Source organism: Delphinus delphis, chromosome 13, assembly GCF_949987515.2.
Source record: "Delphinus delphis chromosome 13, mDelDel1.2, whole genome shotgun sequence".
NCBI classification, from domain to species: domain Eukaryota; kingdom Metazoa; phylum Chordata; class Mammalia; order Artiodactyla; family Delphinidae; genus Delphinus; species Delphinus delphis.
Genome location: NC_082695.1, coordinates 52,422,806 through 52,444,828, shown reverse-complemented (window position 1 = coordinate 52,444,828; position 22,023 = coordinate 52,422,806).

The following is a 22,023-nucleotide window of genomic DNA, read 5'->3' as shown; positions in this document are numbered from 1 at the left end:
CACACTAGCAATGTCCTTCCACAGCTTCAAGTTGCATTAAAATCACCTGGAAGCCTAAATACTCACATGTAATATTAAAATGGCTGAAGTACTCTCTCTAGTCCCATTTGAATTTCCATGTCCAGTGCAATGAATTGATTGAACTTTGATGGCATAAGGAGAAGTCAGGATGTGAGCACTCCCAGTACCCCCAGTTGGTCACTGTGCCCAAAATTCCCCTATTGAAATGCATACTTTTAGCTTCAATGGACTACTCCTTTGTGATCAGAGTGCACATTTCCTGTGGAAGAGCTGTGGTTTAAGCTAATTTTGGTCATTTCAGCTTGTTAAAAATGAGGAGTCTGAGAGCAAGTACTGAAAGGGGAAGAAAGAGTTTGAGGGAAATGAGAAACTGGAGAGAAAATAATCCTGGGAACACAAAAATGGACTAATGACGTCTTAATTCTGCCAGCACTTTTCAGGAGGAAAATCTTCAGCCTCTTTACTCATTCAGTGCATGGACCTCTAGGCCTCTCTCTTCTTGGTTTTGGTCAAATGATGATATTTCTGTTAGACAAACCATGGAGTTTGTAAGGAAGAGGTTTTACTCAATAAAATAAATATCCATAACTAAAATTTAGTTTAGTAGTATATTTTACTTCAAATGTACATGGAATAATCTATCTATGGCTACGTAACACCAGACTCATCAAGGGTAGACCATGCTTCTCTCTTCCCCCACCCCCAGGGAGGAGATATAAAGTTTTCACTTGATCATCACAGACCTGTCCAGCACAAGGAATCTGTGGAATTTTTTGTTTTTTGGTTTTTTTTCAGACTCAGACCCAGCTAAAGCTTGGAAGAACCTAAATTAATCATAAAATGTCTCCATAAAGATGATTGGCCCTGGTAAAAGAGTGAATTAATTACCCAGTTTGGGTGGAATGGCACAGTCGGTTTTCCAGGGCACCCTTTTCCCCATCGCAAGTAGAGCCTGGGTACAGAATTTCACTATCCTTTGCCTGATTTCATCAAACAAGCCTTCTGAAAGGTCTCCCATCCTCTAGGTCTCTCCTGGCTTCAGTCCATCTTCTCCACAATGATGCAGCCATGTGGCTGACAGGGTCTTTGTGTTCTGGCCAGGTTTCAGGCCTGAGACTCCGTGGTGGGAAAGTCAAGTTCAGGACGCTAGTCCAGCAGAGAACTGCCGGCCCCTTGTAATATTAATTGGAGAGAGCTCTCCCAGAGATCTCCATCTCAATGTTAAAACCCAGCTCCACTCAACGATCAGTAAGCTCCAGTGCTGGACACCCCATGACAAATAACTAGCAACACACGAACACAAAACCACCCATTAGCAGAGGGACTGCCTAAAATCATAATAAGGTCACAGACACCCAAAACACACCACCAGATGTGGTCTTGACCACCAGATGCAGTCTTGCCCACAAGAAAGACAAGATCCAGCCTCAGCCTTTAGAACACAGGTACCAGTCCCTTCCACCAGGAAGCCTACACAACCCACTGAACCAACCTTACCCACTGGGGGCTGACACCAAAACCAATGGGAACTACGAACCTGCAGCCTGTGAAAAGGAGACCCCAAACACAGTAAGTTAAGAAAAATGAGAAGACAGAGAAATACACAGCAGATGAAAGAGCAAGGTAAAAACCCACCAGACCAAACAAATGAGGAGGAAATAGGCACTCTACCTGCAAAAGAATTCAGAGTAGTGAGAGTAAACATGATCCAAAACTTTGGAAATAGAATGGAGAAAATACAAGAAACATTAAACAAGGACTTAGAAGAACTAAAGAGCAAACAAACAATGATGAAAAAACACAATCAATGAAATTTAAAATTATCTAGAAGGAACAATAGCAGAATAACTGAGGCAGAAAAATGGATAAGTGACCAGGAAGATAAAATAGTGGAAATATCTACCACACAGCAGAATAAAGAAACAAATAATGAAAAGAATTGAAGACAGTCTCAGAGACCTCCGGGACAACATTAAATGTACCAACATTCGAATTATAGGGGTCCCAGAAGAAGAAGAGAAAAAGAAAGGGACTGAGAAAATATTTGAAGGGATTATAGTTGAAAACTTCCCTAATATGGGAAAGGAAATAGTCAATCAAGTCCGGGAAGTGCACAGAATCCCATACAAGATAAATCCAAGGAGAAACATGCCAAGAAACATATTAATCAAATTATCAAAAACTAAATACAAAGAAAATATATTAAAAGCAGGAAGGGAAAAATAACATACAAGGGAATCCCCATAAGGTTAACAGCTGATCTTTCAGCAGAAACTCTGCAAGCCAGAAGTGTGTGGCAGAACACATTTAAGGTGATGAAAGGGGAAAACCTACAACCAACATTACTCTAACAAGCAAGGATCTCAGTCATATTTGATGGAGAAATTAAAATATTTACAGACAAGCAAAAGTTAAGAGAATTCAGGCCCACCAAACCAATGTTACAACAAATACTAAAGGAACTTCACTAGGCAGGAAACACAAGAGAAGGAAAAGACCTACAATAACAAACCCAAAACAATTAACAAAATGGTAATAAGAACATATATATTGATAATTACCGTAAATGTAAATGGATTAAATGCTCCAACCAAAAGATATAGACTGCCTGAATGGATACACAAACAAGACCTGTATACATGCAGCCTACAAGAGACACACTTCAGACATAGGGAAACATACAGACTGAAAGTGAGGGGATGGAAAAAGATATTCCATGCAAATGGAAATCAAAGGTAAGCTGGAGTAGCAGTTCTCATACCAGAAAAAATCGACTTTAAAATAAAAACTATTACAAGAGACAAAGAAGGAGACTACATAATGATAAAGGGATCAAAGAAAAACATATAACAATTTAAAATATTTATGCACCTAACATAGGATCACCTCAATACATAAGGCAAATGATAACAGCCATAAAAGGGAAAATAGACAGTAACACAATAATAATAGGGAACTTTAACACCCCACTTTCACCAAAGGACAGATCATCCGAAGAGAAAAGAAAAATAAATAAGGAAACACAGGTTTTAAATGACACATTAAACAAGATGGAATTAATTGATATTTACAGAACATTCCATCTGAAAACAACAGAATACACTTTCTTCGCAAGTGCTCATGGAATATTCTCCAGGATAGATCATATCTTTGGTCATAAATCAAGCCTTGGGAAATTTAAGAAAATTGAAATCATATCAAGTATCTTTTCTGACCACAATGTTATAAGACTAGATATCAATTACAGGAAAAAAATGTAAAAAATACAAACACATGGAAACTAAACAATACACTACTAAATAACCGAATGATCACTGAAGAAATCAAAGAGGAAATAAAAAAATACCTAGAAACAAATGACAATGAAACATGATGACCCAAAACCTATGGGATGCAAAAAAAGCAATTCTAAAAGGGAAGTTTACAGCATTACAATCCTACCACAAGAAAAAAGAAAAATCTCAAATAAACTACCTAACCATACATCTAAAGCAATTAGAGGAAGAATATTAAAAAAAAAAAACCAAAGTTAGGAGACGGAAATAAATCATAAAGATCATATCAAAGATAAATGAAAGAGAAAGAAGAAAATGATAGCAAAGATCAATAAAACTAAAAGGTGGTTCTCTGAGAAGATAAAACTGATAAATCGTTAGCCAGACTCATCAAGAAAAAAAGGGAGAAGACTCAAATCGATAGAATTAGAAATGAAAAAGGAGAAGTAAAAAATCACACTTCAGAAATACAAAGGATCATGAGAGATTACTACAAGCAACTATATGCCAATAAAATGGACAACCTGGAAGAAATGGGCATATTCTTAGAGAAACACAACCTTCTGAGACTGAAACAGGAAGAAACAGAAGATATAAACAGACCACTCACAAGTAATGAAATTGAAACTGTGATAAAAAAATCTTCCAACAAACAAAATCCCAGGACCAGGTGGCTACACAAGCAAATTCTATCAAACATTTAGAGAAGAGGAGCTAACACCTATCCTTCTCAAACTCTTCCAAAATATAGCAGAGGGAAGAACACCCCCAAACTCATTCTACGAGGCCACCATCACCCTGATACCAAAACTGGACAAAGATGTCACAAAAAAAACAAAACTACAGGCCAATATAACTGATGAACATAGATGTAAAAATCCTCAACAAAATGCTAGCAAACAGAATCCAACAGCACATTAAAAGGGTCATACAGCATGATCAAGTGAGGTTTATCTCAGAAATGCAAGAATTCTTCAATATACACAAATCAATCAATGTGGTAAACAAAATTAACAAACTGAAGGGTAAAAACCATATGATCATCTGAATAGATACAGAAAAAACTTTTGACAAAATTCAGCACCAATTTATGATAAAATCTCTTCAGAAAGTAGGCATAGAGGGAACTTACCTAAACATCATAAAGGCCATATATGACAAACCCACAGCCAACATCATTCTCAATGGTGAAAATCTGAAACCATTTCCACTAAGATCAGGAACAAGAAAAGTTTGCCCACTCTCAACACTATTTTTCAACATGGTTTTGGAATTTTTAGCCACAGCAATCAGAGAAGAAAAGAAATAAAAGGAATCCAAATTGGAAAAGAAGAAGTAAAATTGTCACTGTTTGCAGATAACATGATACTCTACATAAAGAATCCTAAAGATGCTACCAGAAAACTACTAGAGCTAATCAATGAATTTGGTAAAGTTGCAGGATACAAAAGTAATGCACAGAAATCTTTCCAATTCCTATGCACTAACAACAAAAGACCAGAGAGAGAAATGAAGGAAACCCTTCCATTTACCATTGCAAAAATAAAGAATAAAATACCTAGGACTAAACCTACCTAAGGAGACTGAAGACCTATATGCAGAAAATATAAGACACTAATGAAAGAAATTAAAGATGATACAAACAGATGGAAAGATATACCATGTTCTTGGACTGGAAGAATCAACATTGTGAAAATGACTATACTACCCAAAGCACACTACAGATTCAGTGCAATCCTTATCAATCTACCATAGGCATTTTTGACAGAACTAGAATAAAAAATTTCCCAATTTGTATGGAAACACAAAATACCCTGAAGAGCCAAAGCCATCTTGAGAAAGAAAACCAGAACTGGAGGAATCAGGCTCCCTGACTTCAGACTGTACTACAAAGCTACAATAATCAAGAGAGTATGGTACTGGCACAAAAACAGAAATATAGATCAATGGAACAGGATAGAAATCCCAGAGACAGACCCATACACGTAAGAAAAGACAGCCTCTGCAATAAGTGGTGCTGGAAAACTGGACAGCTACAGGTAAAAGAACAAAATTAGAACACTCCTTAACACCATACAAAAAAATAAACTCAAAATGGATTAAAGACCTAAATGTAAGGCCAGACACTATAAAACTCTTAGAGGAAAACGTAGGCAGAACACTCTATGACATAAGTCACAGCAAGATCTTTTTTGACCCACCTCCTAGAGAAAGGGAAATAAAAACAAAAATAAACAAATGAGACCTAATGAAACTTAAAAGCTTCTGCACAGCAAAGGAAACTATAAATAAGACGGAAAGACAACCCTCAGAATGGGAGAAAATATTTGCAAACGAAACAACTGGCAAAGAATTAATCTCCAAAATATACAAGCAACACATGCGGCTCAATATCAAAAAAACAAACAACCCAATCCTAAAATGGGCAGAAGACCTAGATAGACATTTCTCCAGAGAAGATATACAGATTGTCAACAAACACACGAAAGGATGTTCAACATTACTAACCATTAGAGAAATGCAAATCAAAACTACAATGAGGTATCACCTCACACAGGTCAGAAAGGCTGTTATAAAAATATCTACAAACAATAAATGCTGGGGAGGGTGTGGAGAAAAAGGAACCCTCTTGCACTGTTGCTGGGAATGTAAGTTGATACATACACTATGGAGATCAGTATGTATGTTCCTTAGAAAACTAGAAACAGAACTACCATACGACTCAACAATCCCACTACTGGGCATATACCTTGAGAAAAGCGTAATTCAAAAAGAGGCATGTACCACAAGGTTCATTGCAGCACTATTTACAATAGCCAAGACATGGAAGAAACCTAAGTGTCCATCAGCAGATGAATGGATAAAGAAGATGTGGAACATATGGAATATTACTCAGCCATAAAAAGAAATGAAATAGAGTTATTCGTAGTGAGGTGGATGGACCTTGAGTCAGTCATACAGAGTGAAGTAAGTCAGAAAGAGAAAAACAAATACCGTATGCTAACAAATATATATGGAATCTAAAAAGAAAAAAAAATGGTTCTGATGAACCTAGGGGCAGGTTAGGAATAAAGATGCTGATGTAGAGAATGGACTTGAGGACAGTGGGATGGGGAAGGGTAAGCTGGGATGAAGTGAGAGAGTGGCATGGACATATATACACTACCAAATGTATAATAGATAGCTAGTGGGAAGCAGCTGCATAGCACAGGGAGATCAGCTTGGTGCTTTGTGACCACTTAGAGGGGTCGGATAGGGAGGGTGGGAGGGAGATGCAAGAGGGAGGGGATATGGGGATATATGTATACGTATAGCTGATTCAGTTTGTGATACAGCAGAAACTAACACACCATTGTAAAGCAATTATACTCCAATAAAGGTGTTAATCAAAAAAAAAAAAAAAGCCAGTTTGGACAAAGGGAAATCATAAGAAATCATCACATTCGGATCCTTCCTAATGTACAGTTAGCTTCAGACTCCTACTTCCACCTTTTAAGCCTTTTCTCCTCCTCAGCTGACCAATGTCTCAGCTGCTGGGAGAAAATGATTTCTCAAAGTCCCTCATGCTGTAATGTCAGGGAGTAAATGGATCACACCCTAAGGAGACACCGACATCTAGAAAAGCAGTGGTTCTGAGTCTGTGAGACTTGGGTTCACCCATGGCTCTATCTCAGACCAGCTGTGGGACTGTGGACATGGCACTCTACCTTCTTATTAGTCACGGCTCTTATTTTCAAGTGTCAAAAATTCAACTCAAGCTTGCATTTTAGAAAAGGGACTATATCAGCTTTAGTGACTAGGAAATCCAAGGGCTGGGGACTCCTTTAGTCAGAACTGGATCCAGTAGTGCAAATGACTTATTTATTCATTCCACAAATATTGGCTGGTTGCCTTCTTTGGGTAAAGAGTTGTTCTAGGTGCTGAAGATATAACAGTGAACAAAGCAGACAACTTCTAAATACATAACATGACAGATGGTGTTAAATGATATGGAGAAAAACAGCATAAGGTTAGGCCGGACAGGATTGGTTATTTTTTTACCAGGTGGTTAGAGGTGATGTTTGGGTAAAGGTCTGAGGGAAGCCAAGGCATGAGGTCTCTAAGGAGCTCCATCATTGCCTTCATCTCTGTCATTGTCTCCATCATGTCTCCTGGCTCAGTTTTTCTGATTTAATTCTCAGTATGTTCATTCCACAAAGCAGCAAAGACGGCCATGGGAATTTGTGAGCATACATGGTCCTGCCTACTCATGTCCTAGAAAGAGAGACATCACTCTTTCAAATTATCTCCATCAATCCCTGAGAAAGGATTTTGGTCATTGGGTTATAAGGCCATTCTAGACTCCTCACCAGAGGAATGGAATATTTTGATTAGTCGGCATGGATCAGATGTATAGACTTAGAGCAGAAGAAGTAGGACTAGAACAGCCTCACCAGATGGAAAAACTAATAGGAATAGAGATATGGGAAGGGACATTGGCCATAGGAAAATAATAGGTGTCCACTAAAGCCATGTATCCCCAGTTTCCTTATTTGAAATAAAAAAAATAAGTATGCCTAAATGAAGAGTTAAAATGCATACTAGAGAGAGCATATGTGAAATGTCTTATATACAGTGACTTTGTCCTAAGAATTCCATGGGCCTTGCCTTTGCTCTATGTATTTCTTGCTGGGGGCAGAAGAGTGAGGAATACAGAAATACAGCTTGCTTCTACTCTTCTCTGTTCTTGGTAGCTGCCACCACCCACTCTGTCTCTTAGGGTTCTTCTCCCCAAGACTACATGCATCCTTCATCTTTCTCCCAGCAGCTCAGTTCCTTACTACCACTGAAATAAGCACTCAGGTCCTTTCCTTATGAGGATTGTATTGCTAATAATTCAGGGGAATATGTAGAGGAATAACAAAACCATAAAAAACTGAAAGCCATAAATGTTATATATTTTTAAATCCTTGTATGTTTGATCTCAGGCCTAAAAGGTATGTATGATAATAAATGAAAGCCTGATTTCTGTCTTTATAGCTCTAAAAGGGGTTTCACTTAAACTCAGCTTCTTTCAGAGACCTCCTCCTTTGCCCAAGAAAAAGGTCCCAACTTCACAGCAGTCCCTCTCCCAGCCTATAGAATGGAGGTAAACTCAGCTCAGATCATGCCATGATCTTTTACCTCAAAGTGTTGATATTTAGGAGTAACACTGGGAATGGAAAGGAAGGGATGAATCAGGCATTTTGGTCCACAAGGGAAGCAGGTAGTAGGAAAGGGGGAAGGAATTAAGAATGACAACTAGATTCTGATGGCGGGGAATGGTGACATCAAGTCACTGCAGGGAGGAAGTCAGGGAAGGAAGTAGCTCAGGGAAGATGAAGATATTGAGTCTTTTTGGATAAGTAGTGAGTTGCTTGTGGGATATCCAGGTGGAGTAGGCAGCTGTGAAAAGGACGTGTCCAGTTGGACTCTACAGAGAGATAAGAAGAGGATGAAGGAGTACCATGGGATCTTAGCCAAAAATGAGGGGTCCAATTGGAAGAATGAGAATGTTTTTTCTGTAAATGTTCATCAGGAGAGAACATCATTCATACAAAATCAGTATGGACAACACTGTCATCATACCTGGACTTCCCCTTTTCATGTATCCTTCCTCTCTTTCTGTTGCCAAAACCCAGTGTGCCTCCTCTCTGCCTTGCAGGGTTCTTGGGTTGACTACTTCTCCTAGAAAACCCTCTGCATTTCTTACAGGCATGCACTCCTAGATCAACCTTTTATTCTCTGGATCCTTTTCTTCTCCCAATCTCCCATTGAACTCTTCCCTAAGCCCATGCTCTCTGTCCTTGCTTTCATATTTCTCATCAGAGAAAGGGGTATAGACTCAGAGAGGAGGTCCATGGCAAGGAGACTCCTGAAAGCCTCTCAAATCCAATCATATTGGGTGATAACTCCTCTGGGTCCCCAGTGAGTTAGTTCCTTGATACAACTTGATGCAGGGCTGAACAAAACTGGAGTGGATGCTGCAGCTATATCAGGGGCCTAGCTGAAACCAAGGGGGAGCTGAGCAGTCCTTGCATACTCCCTCCTAAGTTTATTTATTTTCTAAACAATCAGCTTGAGTGAAGTAACCCTGGCGATTGTCAGGGAATGGATTTCTTGGCTACGCATTGCTTTCCACAATGTGGGTGATGAGAATAATTTTACACCCAGTACTGTTTCATGACCATTGCAAATTATGATGCCCACATGGAGGAGAACAGTATGATTCAGAGTGAGGCATGGCCCAGGGACGAGCACAGGACCTATTCTGCTTTCCCCCTGCAAAATGTCTCCCCTGGGCTTGAAAGTGATGTTTATCAGAAAGCAGTTTATTATTACTGTCTTGTTATTGCCTCAGTTAGCATTTAGATGGCACTTTGTATTTTCAAGGTGCCTTTCAATCATTTTTATTACTTAGGGCAGATTTTCAGGCATAGGTAGAAGAAGGTAAGAGCCTGGGTTTTCTTGAGGAAAGGAAAGACATTTCTGCAAACGGACAGTCATTTTGCTCTCTAAATTTGACTTTTTAAATGGTGGTTGAGAGGTATAGAAATCAATTGTGCAGTAATTGTCCAATAAAAAGTCACTAAACCAACTAAAACGCCATAAGAGAAATTATAAATGCCATGCTGCTATGCCATCACAAGGAGAGAAATTCATTAATTCATGTATGTATGCATGCAATTCATTCATCATAATTTACAGAGAAATGAACACTTTCCCCTCAAACCTTGGCTAAACATTGTTAGAATTGCATATAAATTCAATTCATGGCCTTCTTCTTAAAGAATTTAGAACGATTACTTGGAAGATAATAGTCACATGAAATAATTAAGACCAGGAAGCAAATAATACTGTTTAAAAGGAAATCTCCATTCACAAAACAGAGGGTGTTTCCTTGGATTCCATCATCTCTGCTGTAGCTTTTAGTCAGGTCTCTGTCACTTGCTCCGAATCCTTTATTTCAGCACCAGTTGACCCTCTTTTCTCTTGCCACTTATTGCTCTTAGCAAAATTACTATCTTGTAAGTGGAAAGTTAGAGTGTTGGGGTATAACATAACGGTTCAAAGATAAAACCAGGTACTTATGGGAGAGGGGGGCATAAGAAAGGTGACAAAGATCATGATACTCTTCCTTTGGATACAAGTCACAGAATGGAGTCTAAGTGGTAATTATTTTGGAAAGAATGGAGATTTTGAGGTACCTTTTTATCTTAATACCAAATATACAGTAAAGAAGAATATTAGAATCAGAAAAAATGTGCATATTTACAAAGTGATGCCTACCAACAAAACTGGGAAAAATATGATCAAACTTGCTCTCTAAGTGAGCACATTTTTTCCTATCTCACATTACCTTCAACAGATACTCACCTTGAGTTCTAATTTCTCAGATTTTGCAACCCTGCCTTCCTTCTAAAACCCAGCATTTGCACTGTGGGGAGTGGAAGGCAGGGCTACTGATTGCCTAAGGACTTGAGCTTTGAAGACCTCTACTGGTTACTAATATATAAACTTAAGGAAGTACATTAACTTATAGAACCCTGATTTCTCACTTTATTTTGGCTGTAAATATACCTCATCAGGCTGTTGTAATGATGAAATGAGAAGATATGTAAGGCACTTAGCATTTTCTCCAACACAGAGTAAGTAACCACTAAACAGTATTCTTTTCATATTCCAAATTTACCCAAAGGCCACAGGATTTTCTGTTCAAAATCCTTTCAAAATTCCAGTTCAGTACCTTCCAAAAGGATAATAAAGTAAATCTTAAAAAAAAAATCTCTACTAATCAATTGGTAATATTTACAACAGTTCCATTTATTTGATGTTTTAACATTTGCAAAACTACAGCACATACTCATTTGCACCTCAGATGAAATTTAGGCTTAGCAGAGGAAGAAACTTGTTTAACAAATTAAACAATTTGCCAAGTCACACAGCTAGCAAGAGGAGGAGCTCGACCTTGAACTTAGGTCTTTGGACTCCAAATCTTATGTAATTTTTACTATTCAGAATGATGAGTGAGTCACACAACGAGAGCCCTCCCTCCTTTCTTGGGAATATATATTTATCAAAAAAAGAATCTATGTTATATAACTTCAAGGAACAGGATTTTAGTGATAAGCAATTTTAGCATCTTAGAAGACAAGTGGAAGGAATATTTTGGAAGAAAATGAAGGTTGTAGACACTTTCAGTTCAATATATAATATATATGGCTACACATGTTTGGCCATTTCTCCTATGACAAGAGTGAAGGCAATTTTATCTATGAAGCACTGGCCTTTTCTGTAAGCAAAGGAGAGGGGGAATAAATGATTCAAATTGTCACAGGCACCTTGAACCACTTTTGAGATTGGAAAGAGCAAGGGACCTAGCCAAAATCTTTTCTAGCATTTCTACATGAAATGTATCATTTTACCCAATAGTCCAATCAATAAACTTGAGTAGAAGCCAGGAAATGAAGAATTTCTGTTTGCTGGAAACTTTTTGATTTGTTCTATTATCATAATTGATGACCTAGAATCAAGAACTTACTCAACCAAGATATCAAACATCTCATTCTCGCATAGATAAATGTCTCTGGAAACCGCTTAGGAAAGTGTTGTTGATTCACTTTGCTTTTCCCTTCCCTTGTCAATTCCTTCTTCTTTCCCCTGCTTATCTATCTGACTTAAATGCTATTCCATAGAAACATGTTTGTGGTGAGAGCAGAAGGAGGGCTCTTGAGGGGCTTTTCACAGTCTGTGTGGTCAGAAAGGGCTGCTTGCTCATCAAGGCATGGTCATGGAGAGGACATTTATGAAATTTCCTTCTGAACTTACTTTACTCCTTCTAAACAGGTCCTGTTCTAGCTTCCCAACTGTCAACCAATGTGTGGCCCATGGTATTCAATACAACCCTGTCTGTTTGTTTCTCATCATTCTTTTTTTTTTAATACACCCTTTTTATAAATTAATTAATTAATTTATTTATTAATTTATTTATTTTTGGCTGCATTTTGTCTTCATTGCTGCACACGGGTTTGCTCTAGCTGTGGTGAGCGGGCGTTACTCTTCATTGTGGTGCACGGGCTTCTCATTGTAGTGGCTTCTCTTGTTGCTGAGCACAGGCTCTAGGTGTGTGGGCTTCAGTAGTTGTGGTATGCGGGCTCAATAGTTGTGGCACACAGGCTTAGTTGCTCTGCAACATGTGGGATCTTCCTGGATCAGGGGTCGAATCCGTGTCCCCTGCATTGGCACATAGATTCTTAAACCCTGTGCAACCAGGGAAGTCCCTGTTTCTCATCATTCTTCAGTGCCTCTTTCATATGGCAATTCCTCAAGCACACCAAGCTCATGTCCATCTTGCATATTTGCTCTTGGAGTAATCCCAGCCTAGGACCCTCTACCTCCAGGTTTCCCCATAGCTGGCTCCTTTTGACATTTAGTTCTCAACTCGAATATCAGCTCATCAGACAGAGCTTCCCTGACCTTTCTAGCTAAATTTCATCCACAGGCCCTTTCTGTCATATCACCCTGTATTATTTTCTCCTATAGCATTTATTACTCTCAGTAATCATCTTAATTACTTGCTTACTACCTATTTAGTATCTATTTCCCTGCCTTGAATAGAAGTCCCACAAGGGCAAGGCATTATCTGACATAATTGTTGCATATTCCCAACTCCTGGATTAGTGTCTACCACATAGTAGATAGTTAATGTTTGTGGAAGTAAAGAAGTGACGGGGGGCAGAGTTATGGATTTTTCACTGCATTTTGTGCATATTCCATGCTACTGTGAAATTTATTTCAAGCCACTTGATGATTATGTATTGATGATTTCTTTCATCAATTAGCTCCTTAGAAGAAGAGCCCATATCTTTTATGCCTGTAATATCTCCCATGGCTGATTGTAAAACTGGCACTTGGCAAATTCTTGGTGACTGATTAATAACTGAGAGTGAAAAAGTAGTAACCATGCAATTCAAACCAAAATAACCAATGTAGATCAGACAAAACATTTGGAGGCCATCAGTTGCCAAAAGAAGTAGCTCAATTTCTCACTTTGTTTTTGGTCCTGCTTTTGGTTGATAGAATCTAATAAGGAAATGTACAAATGAAGCTGAAAGCATAGATGCAAAGAAAGACTGGATGGGAAGTTGTGAATCATAAGGAAACTAAGAAAGGGGGAATTACAGAGTAAACTAGGCTCCTAAGTCTGGGAAACTGAAAAAAATGGCAAAATCTTTGTTAGAAATCAAGAATAAAAAACCCATTGGGAGTGGGGGGAAAATGAATTTACGTTTAGAAAAAACTGAGCCCAAAATAGTGGCAGAACATGCAAGGGGAGATGCCCAACAGAATAGGAAAACTGAAGCTGGAACCAGATTAAGGAAGTCATTCTGCTCAAGGTTATTTTTGATTCATTCTGTGGGAATGGGTAGAAGTTTCCAGAAAAAGGGAGAGGGGCTGAAGACAAACCTTAGAGAACAACACATTCATGGAATTGAGAAGGAAGAAGAGAGACTGAGAAAGGGAAGGGAATAAAAGAGAGGTGTGGTTGAGAACTCAGAAGAAAAAAATTACAGAAATAAAGAAAAGAGAATATTTCATTTTGTCAAAATACAAACTCAATCTATAAATCTTATCTCTGTAGACAGAAAATAAGGGACCCAAAGGTGAATGCCTTTGTTTTTATGTGTATGATGGGGAGGGGGTAATGCTGGTAAATAAGTTTTATTTATTTATACCCATAGTTCACTTGTTTTAATTATTTTTAATTTGTTTATTTAATTCAGTTAGTACATAAATGCGTTATAGTAACGAGATACAAAAATACTTCTGACCAGGCCCTCCCCATATCCCAGTCTCTTCACAGTGGTAACTGTTTTGTTCATGCCACTCCATTCTCTTCTGTGAATTTTTATCATTATAAGTTAGAAATATATAGATTTGTTAAGTTGATTGATAATGATACCAAGTGGTATTACATTATAGGTCTTAACTTGAAGCTTTTTTTTTTACTCAACCATATGCATTAGAGATCTTCTATGCTAATACATGGATCTGAATTATTCATGTTTATTGCTGCATGGACTCACAAATAATAGTAAATAACAGCTGTTCATACCTATTTAATCAGAACCTTCTTCATGAATACTAACTCCTCTGTCCATGTCTCCTGAGCTTATGTGGTTTTTCATGGTTTGGTCATGAATATGTGAAATTGTTGCGTTGGAGAGGGCAGCCCCTGTCTCCTCCAATTCTTTTATTTTTTGCGGTACGTGGGCTTCTCACTGTTGTGGCCTCTCCCATCGTGGAGCACAGGCTCCGGACGCGCAGGCTCAGTGGCCATGGCTCACGGGCCCAGCCACTCCGTGGCATGTGAGAGTTTCCCGGACCAGGGCACGAACCCATGTCCCCCTGCATCGGCAGGTGAACTCTCAACCACTGCGCCACCAGGGAAGCCCTCCTCCATTTCTTGTTTCAACCACTCAGGGCCTATGACAGGCCTGAGCACAGAATGAATGAAATGATTGCCAGCTGCATTACAATCTCTCAAACTGACTGTTTCCTCTGGCCTTTTCTTCCCTTTCACAGTCTATTGCAACAAAGTGGCATTGCTGTTACCACCACTGGGATTTGGTGCAGATACAGAGCTTGCACAGAGGCAATAAGGATGCAACAGATACAAAAGCAAGCACATCTCCTGGCCCCCTGAGAAGCAACTGGTGGCCTTGCCATTCTCAGCCTCTAGGATGAAATATACTGACATAGAAAGAGAGCAAGCATCCTATCAAATGTCCCGTTGAAAAGCAGACTAGAGAATGTGTGTCTTTACTTAATCCCAAAGCCTCAGTGTGTCTTCTCACCCATCAGCCCCAGGCAATTCATGTTGCCAACTTGTTACTTCACCGCCACACTCAAATGCCTGCCCGCCACACTCAACAAATTTTATACTTTTCACTTGGTCCCACTCAATCCCATGTGGTGTTTTGAAAATATGTAAAGGGAAAGCAAGGCTCCAATATTTTTCCTCTCCTCATAAATATGGCATTTTAAATATGTGTCATACATATTCATCTTTTGCTCTTTCTTTTTTCTAAATGTGCACCTATAGCTTAAGTTTTACTCATACCCTTCTCTGGTTCCCTGGTTTGAATTGAAAAATTGACATGTAAAATATTAACCAAATAGTAAGGTGTCTAAAATTTCCCTTCCAATGTGAGGCCTGGAAAGAAATAAAGACAATCTTCCAGTAATTTATAAGTATGATAGTAAAAGAACACTTCCATCTTTTTTTTTTTAAAGCCATAGAAAGACTGAGCAATTTGTAAACAGAACATTTTTGAGGAGTGAGAGATTAATTTGTGGGAGAAATTTGTGATGTCAGTGTTATTAATTTAGAATCACACTTCAAACATTCAATTTTAAGAATTCTCAGGTGGGTTAAGACTTTGCCAAAGTTTCTAAAGAACTTGAAGATCCTTATGCATTGGTTCCTCTCAGTCCAGCACAGATGAACTCCATCCAAAAATCATGTTATTTTTTCTCTTTCTCCTTCTCCCATAAAAAAAGAAACTGAGCAGGAAATTTCACTTAAACAAGCTGTCTCACAACATTTCTGGCAAATCCTGATTCCAACTAAGTTGAAAATACCTCAAGAGCAGCCTGTCATACAGAATTTCAGTGCTTCTACTCCTGGGAATGCAGAAATAGATAGATATGTGGGATTCAAAATCTCCAAAACACCTTCAGTAAAAGCATCTTAATGGGAACTTCAGAATGACCTGATTTTATGTGAGAAGCATATGCTGTTCCTCATGTATCAGTGAGCTATTGCTGTGTAACAAATCACCCCATATCTCAGAGGCTTAAAATGCTAAGCATTTTTTATTGCTCAGGAGTCCGTAGTTCAGTGGGCAATTGTGTTCTTGATTGGGCTCAATCATAAGTCTTTAGACAGCCATACATAAGGCAAGCTAACTCTGCTGATCTTGGCTGGGTTATCTCACATGTCTGAACACTGGCTGGATAAAAGGTAGTCTAGGATGTCCTCGATAAGACAATCGGACTGTCCTCCACATGGTTTCTCTCCCCCATCAGGCTATCCTAGATTTGTCTGTGTGGTGATGGCATCATTCTGAGAGAGCACATAAGTGTGCAAGGCCTATTAAGGCCTAATCTCAGAAGTGGCACACCATCACTGCCATCTTATTTCTTCAGCCAAGGTCAATCACAAGTCTAGCCCAGGTTCACGGGGTAGAGAAATAGACTCCCAATTCTTGTTGCAAAGTCAATTTGCAAAGGGTGTGGATACAGAGAACATTAGGTGGGATCTTTAATATATTCATCTACCATACCTCATTTTTAGAGAAATGCTTTTTGAAGAATCCCATAAAGATTTATATTTTTTGTATTTTTTGTGGTACGTGGGCCTCTCACTGTTGTGGCCTCTCCCGTTGTGGAGCACAGGCTCCAGACGTGCAGGTTCAGTGGCCATGGCTCATGGGCCCAGCCACTCCGTGACATGTGAGATCTTCCTGGACCAGGGCATGAACCCATGTCCCCTGCATTGGCAGGCAGACTCTCAACCACTGCACCACCAGGGAAGCCCAAGGTTTATGTTTTTAAAGTGTACTCTCCAAAGTTCACCTGATTAAAACTTCTTCACCGAGTACTCGGACAACAGTGCCAAATGACAGTTCTGGGAATGCATGACTTAGTAGCAGGAATTTGGGAAGAAAAAAAGGAAAAACAAAATTACATATTTAAGTACTAATATTTCAAAAATACATAAAGATTTACATTTATTATCCTCCGTGTCCTCTTCTTCTAGCATGTTGGTGATGCAGAATTTCTTAAAAGACTGCTCCATTATTGTATCCAGAACTTTCTTCCAAACCACAGCCCCCTATTCTACAAGTTTAGATGAAGGTGTTTTTTCTTTATCTTACTGAATGGTGTCACAGAAGTTTTTCAGAAAAGAATCAGTATGCATATTCCTCCCTCAAATGGTCCTTAAAAGGTATATTGACTGAAATATTAAGAAGTTATAGGTGCCAGGATACACCACCAAGAATAATAACCAGGTGCACATATCTGTACTTGATGACAACTGGACCCAACTCTCAACTAACCCATAGCAATTGTAAGACGTTATTGGTAATAAAATGATTTTAGAAATGTGAAAATAATGGAAACTTTCAAATTGATGAAATACGGTACTAAATATCACTGTATTCACTGTACACAAAAATACTTTTCCAGAATACCACTAGATGCTTTGATACTTTCACCTCCAAACAGCTCTATTAGGCTTGATCTTTTTCAAAATGAAATGTCTTTTTTAAAGTTTGCCAGTTTTGTCTAATTGGAAAATCCAACTGGAATGATCATTTCTATTGTTTCCGAGGGAGAAAAACTTTCCTTAGGAATCTGGGTGACATTGCCTCTACAGACGCACATATTCTTTTTAGAGGTCCTTAAATTACTGGAATGCATGGGGCATGGGGCAAAAAGGACGCTCGGACATAGCATTCAGGGCACTTTTTGTTCTTTTACTATCTTTACCTTTTCAATAAATTAGTGTCTCAAAGTTTAACCTTTGCCTATAATCCATCTGGGGCTTCCTCTCATAACTCACTCCAGAAGGAACATTAGTGGATGTGAGTTTCCTCCTAGGGATTTGCCTTCCTTCTGTTTTAAATCAAAAAATGCTTTTGCAAATTAGCCAAAGGAGACAGGTTATAAGCTTCCTGTAAGAATCCTTCAGCGTGCCCTCTGGACTTTTTGTCTGGCTGTTCTCGAAAGTTGTGTAAGTTAAAATCTACATGGAGCATATAAACAGCACATGTGGGCACAAACACATCTTCCATAAAAACGACAGTCATCTGCAGAGTTGCCTCAATTGAAACACACAGAATAAATGTTTGCCAATCAGAAGTAGTTTTTAGATTTTCATGGTGAAAACAGTTTTTAGAGACCATGCTAGTGCACACCCCTTATTTTACATATGGGGAAACTGAGACTAATTATTCTTTCATTCAAAGCATAATTATTAAGTGTCCATAAAGAGACAGGAATTGTTCTATCCTGAATTTACAAAAGAACAAAGATCAAGTGACTTATTTGAGGGCCCATCACTTGTTAGTGGTTAGCCCTGCACTAGAACTTCAGTGCCCTCATACCTTGTCCAGCATTCTTGGCAGTATGCTGCACCTTTAATTGACTCAGAATTTTTGGCAATAGAGAAAGAAAAGCAAATTTTAACTTCCAATGTCCTGATCAAATATTTGTCCTTTCAGTTATTCACTTATGTTTAAGGAGCAACAGAAATTCAGTAACAGAGAGCTGACTGGCATCCTCAGTAACAGAACTGAACCACCAAATGAGCACCCAGACAACCTTGCATTGAGGCACAAAGAAAATTTGCATTTTACATATTTGCTTCATTGTCTACACTGTACTGACTCTGCACAGAGTCTGTACAACGTGCAAAAGAGGACATGAAAGAAGAAAGAAGTAGCCCCATTTTTCAGAAAAGTGTTTCATCGTCCAAACTAAAAACAACAACAAAAACCAGTGAAGGAAAAATGCATTGTAACATTTCGATTTATGCTGTAAGAATAGAGTAAGTCCATCAACAGATAAATAAAGAAGATGTGGCACATATATACAATGGAGTATTATGCAGCCTTAAAAAGAAATGAAATTGGGCTTCCCTGGTGGCGCAGTGGTTGAGAGTCTGCCTGCCAATGCAGGGGACACAGGTTCGTGCCCTGGTCCGGGAAGATCCCACATGCCATGGAGTGGCTGGGCCCGTGAGCCATGGCTGCTGAGCCTGTGCGTCCAGAGCCTGTGCTCCACAACGGGAGATGCCACAACAGTGAGAGGCCCGTGTACCGCAAAAAAAAAAAAAAAAAAAAAAAAAAGAAATGAAATTGAGTTATTTGTAGTGATATGGATGGACCTAGAGTCTGTCATGCAGAGTGAAGTAAGTCAGAAAGAGAATAACAAATACCATATGCTAATACATATATATGCAATCTAAAGAAAAAAAATGGTCATGAGGAACCTAGGGACAAGATGGGAATAAAGACGCAGACCTACTAGAGAATGGACTTGAGGATACGGGGAAGGGGAAGGGCAAGCTGGGACAAAGTGAGAGAGCGGCATGGACATGTATACACTACCAAATGTAAAATAGATAGCTAGTGGGAAGCAGCCGCATAGCACAGGGAGATCAGCTTGGTGCTTTGTGAGCACCTAGAGGGGTGGGATAGGGAGGGTGGGAGGGAGGGAGACACAAGATGGAAGAGATATGGGGACATATGTGTATGTATAACTGATTCACTTTGTTATAAAGCAGAAACTAACACATCATTGTAAAATAATTTTACTCCAATAAAGATGTTAAAAAAAAAAAGAAGAAGCATAGAGTAAGTTCAGTGTGCAGTTCGTCAAAAAAACTTTCTGGGAAAACCAAACTTGAACTGGGTCTTGAAAGAAATAAAGACAATTTAGACTAAGATCCCAATCTTCCTTCATTTGTGAAAATCTTCTTAATATTTAAATATTGTTTCTAATATAATATTTCACTTCTTTTCTTTAAGGGTTCTACTCATGCTTATACTCAAACCCTCTTGTTTGTCTTCCATATAGACCATTTTCATTATTTTTAATTTTGTTCATGCTGCTTCTCTTTGTTCAATATTCTCAATCCTGACATCTATATCTTAAAACTTTTTTGTTTGTTTTTGAGTTCCTAGTTTGCTTGCATGTTTGTTTTCTTCAGAATCTATTCTTCCTTGTGCTCTAAGTGAGGCTTTCTTTCTGGATGGTTTTATTTTTCCTTCTTTTCTTTTCTAAGCTGTTCCAGTCCTGTTTCAATCTCCTCCCATCCTCATGCTATATCTTACAAGTTCTCTTGAACCTCTCTATTGTTCTACCTTGTATTTTGATTTGATAGAGGCGTTTTTTTTCTACTAAAAAAAGATCTTGGTCATATGTACCATCACATTTTCTAGTTGATCTGTGGTAACATTTCTGGGACATGTTCTTTCATGATGTATCATTCTCTAGTAATGTCTCATTTTTGGTTTTCCTGTTCCTTTGATCCTTTTTAAAGGTGGATTTGTTGTACCTTTCTGTTTATTACTCATCTATAAATGCATAAGTTCTTCCAGGATCAGCAGTTGGTAGCAGGTTGGGGTTTCTTGTTATGACTGATGATGGGCTGAAGTATATGAGTTCTCATGGCCATTTGTGGCCAGTATTTCCACCAGCAATCAAAGCAAGCCCTGCCAGACTTTCCATAATGCACACTCCTCTTCAAACCACCTCACCAAAAACAAGCTTCCTGCAAATCTGGGTTTGGTGTTACCTGAAACAGTTTCATTCTTTTGAGACTTTCAATTTTTAGGCAAGATCAGAACATTTACACCAGGGCAAATTATCCCTCACTGCCAAAGCAAGATTCTTCTGAGTACTCTACCAAAGCCTCAGAAATGTTGAGGTTTCCAGTCTGGCTGGTGGGAACAGGAACTATTTTGACCTTGTATGAATGCCAGGTACTCTCTCCTCTAATCATTTTTGGGGGTTCTTTCCCTGGCCTGCAGCAGTTTCCTCACAGGAAGCACTGATCAGTGTTCTACTGGATCCTCGGGGTCACCCTCTGAGGGTCTCCAGCTTTCTCTCTGGGCAGCGATTTCCTCTCTGTAAATCTGTCCTGCAAACTCTAGCCACCTAGACTCCCTAAGATTCCCAACCCAATCTCCTCAACTGAGGGTGTTCACTGTGCTTTGTCTAGATTCTCCCTCCCTACTCTTCTTACTCTCAAGGCAGCAAGCTTGGGAAACTGTAGGACTTACTTCATTTGTTTCCCATCTTTCATAGATCACTGTCTGTTGTCTGAGGTCCAGGCTCTTGGAAACCATTGTTTTATAAATTTTGTCTTTCTTTTCAGGGGATTGTTTCAGTGGAAGGGTAAATCTGGTCCCTATTACTTTACCTTAGCCACAAGGAAAAGTCTTGGTTACAGGAAGTTTTTGCTTAGCCCCAACTTTCATGCTACTAAAGATTTGTTCCAAATAGTATCCAGGAGAGTGCCCTCTATTTCTGTTGTTCCAGGAGAAGAATTGCTGGATTTGTTCCTCTGAATTCACCACTTAGGCTGGAGACCTGGGCTTTGCCTTCATTGTCTGAGATATTCACCAAGATATTCACCTCTCTCAGCCTGATCCTGTGCCACTATTTAACCTTCACTGCACTGGCAGCCCTTCATCCTATATTGTGATTAAGAATAACAGATGTTTCCGAGGTGTGATTTTCTGCATCTGCTTTCCATCCTCCTTTACTTGGGGAAGGAACAATTGTTTTGATTCAGGCTTCCCTTCATCTGAAGTGGAGCTCCTCAGCAGGTGAGGACTGTGAGTTGTTATGCATGGGAGTCCCTGCACATGGCATGGAAGCTGCACACTGGGTACTCTTAAGGGGCTTTTGCTGATGATGATAGAGAGGAATGCAGGGGAGATGAAAATATCTGAGGGAGAAAAAGAGAGGCAGATATGGCAAGGACTCAGCAGAGAAAAAGATGAGGTTGAGTAGACATACAACCTATTTGTTCTAATTTGAATAAAAGTCTAACTACATAAAATTAAGTATGTTTTAGCAAGATAGGCATTCTAGAAATGTTTAAATAACCATCCAGGTAATACTGGCA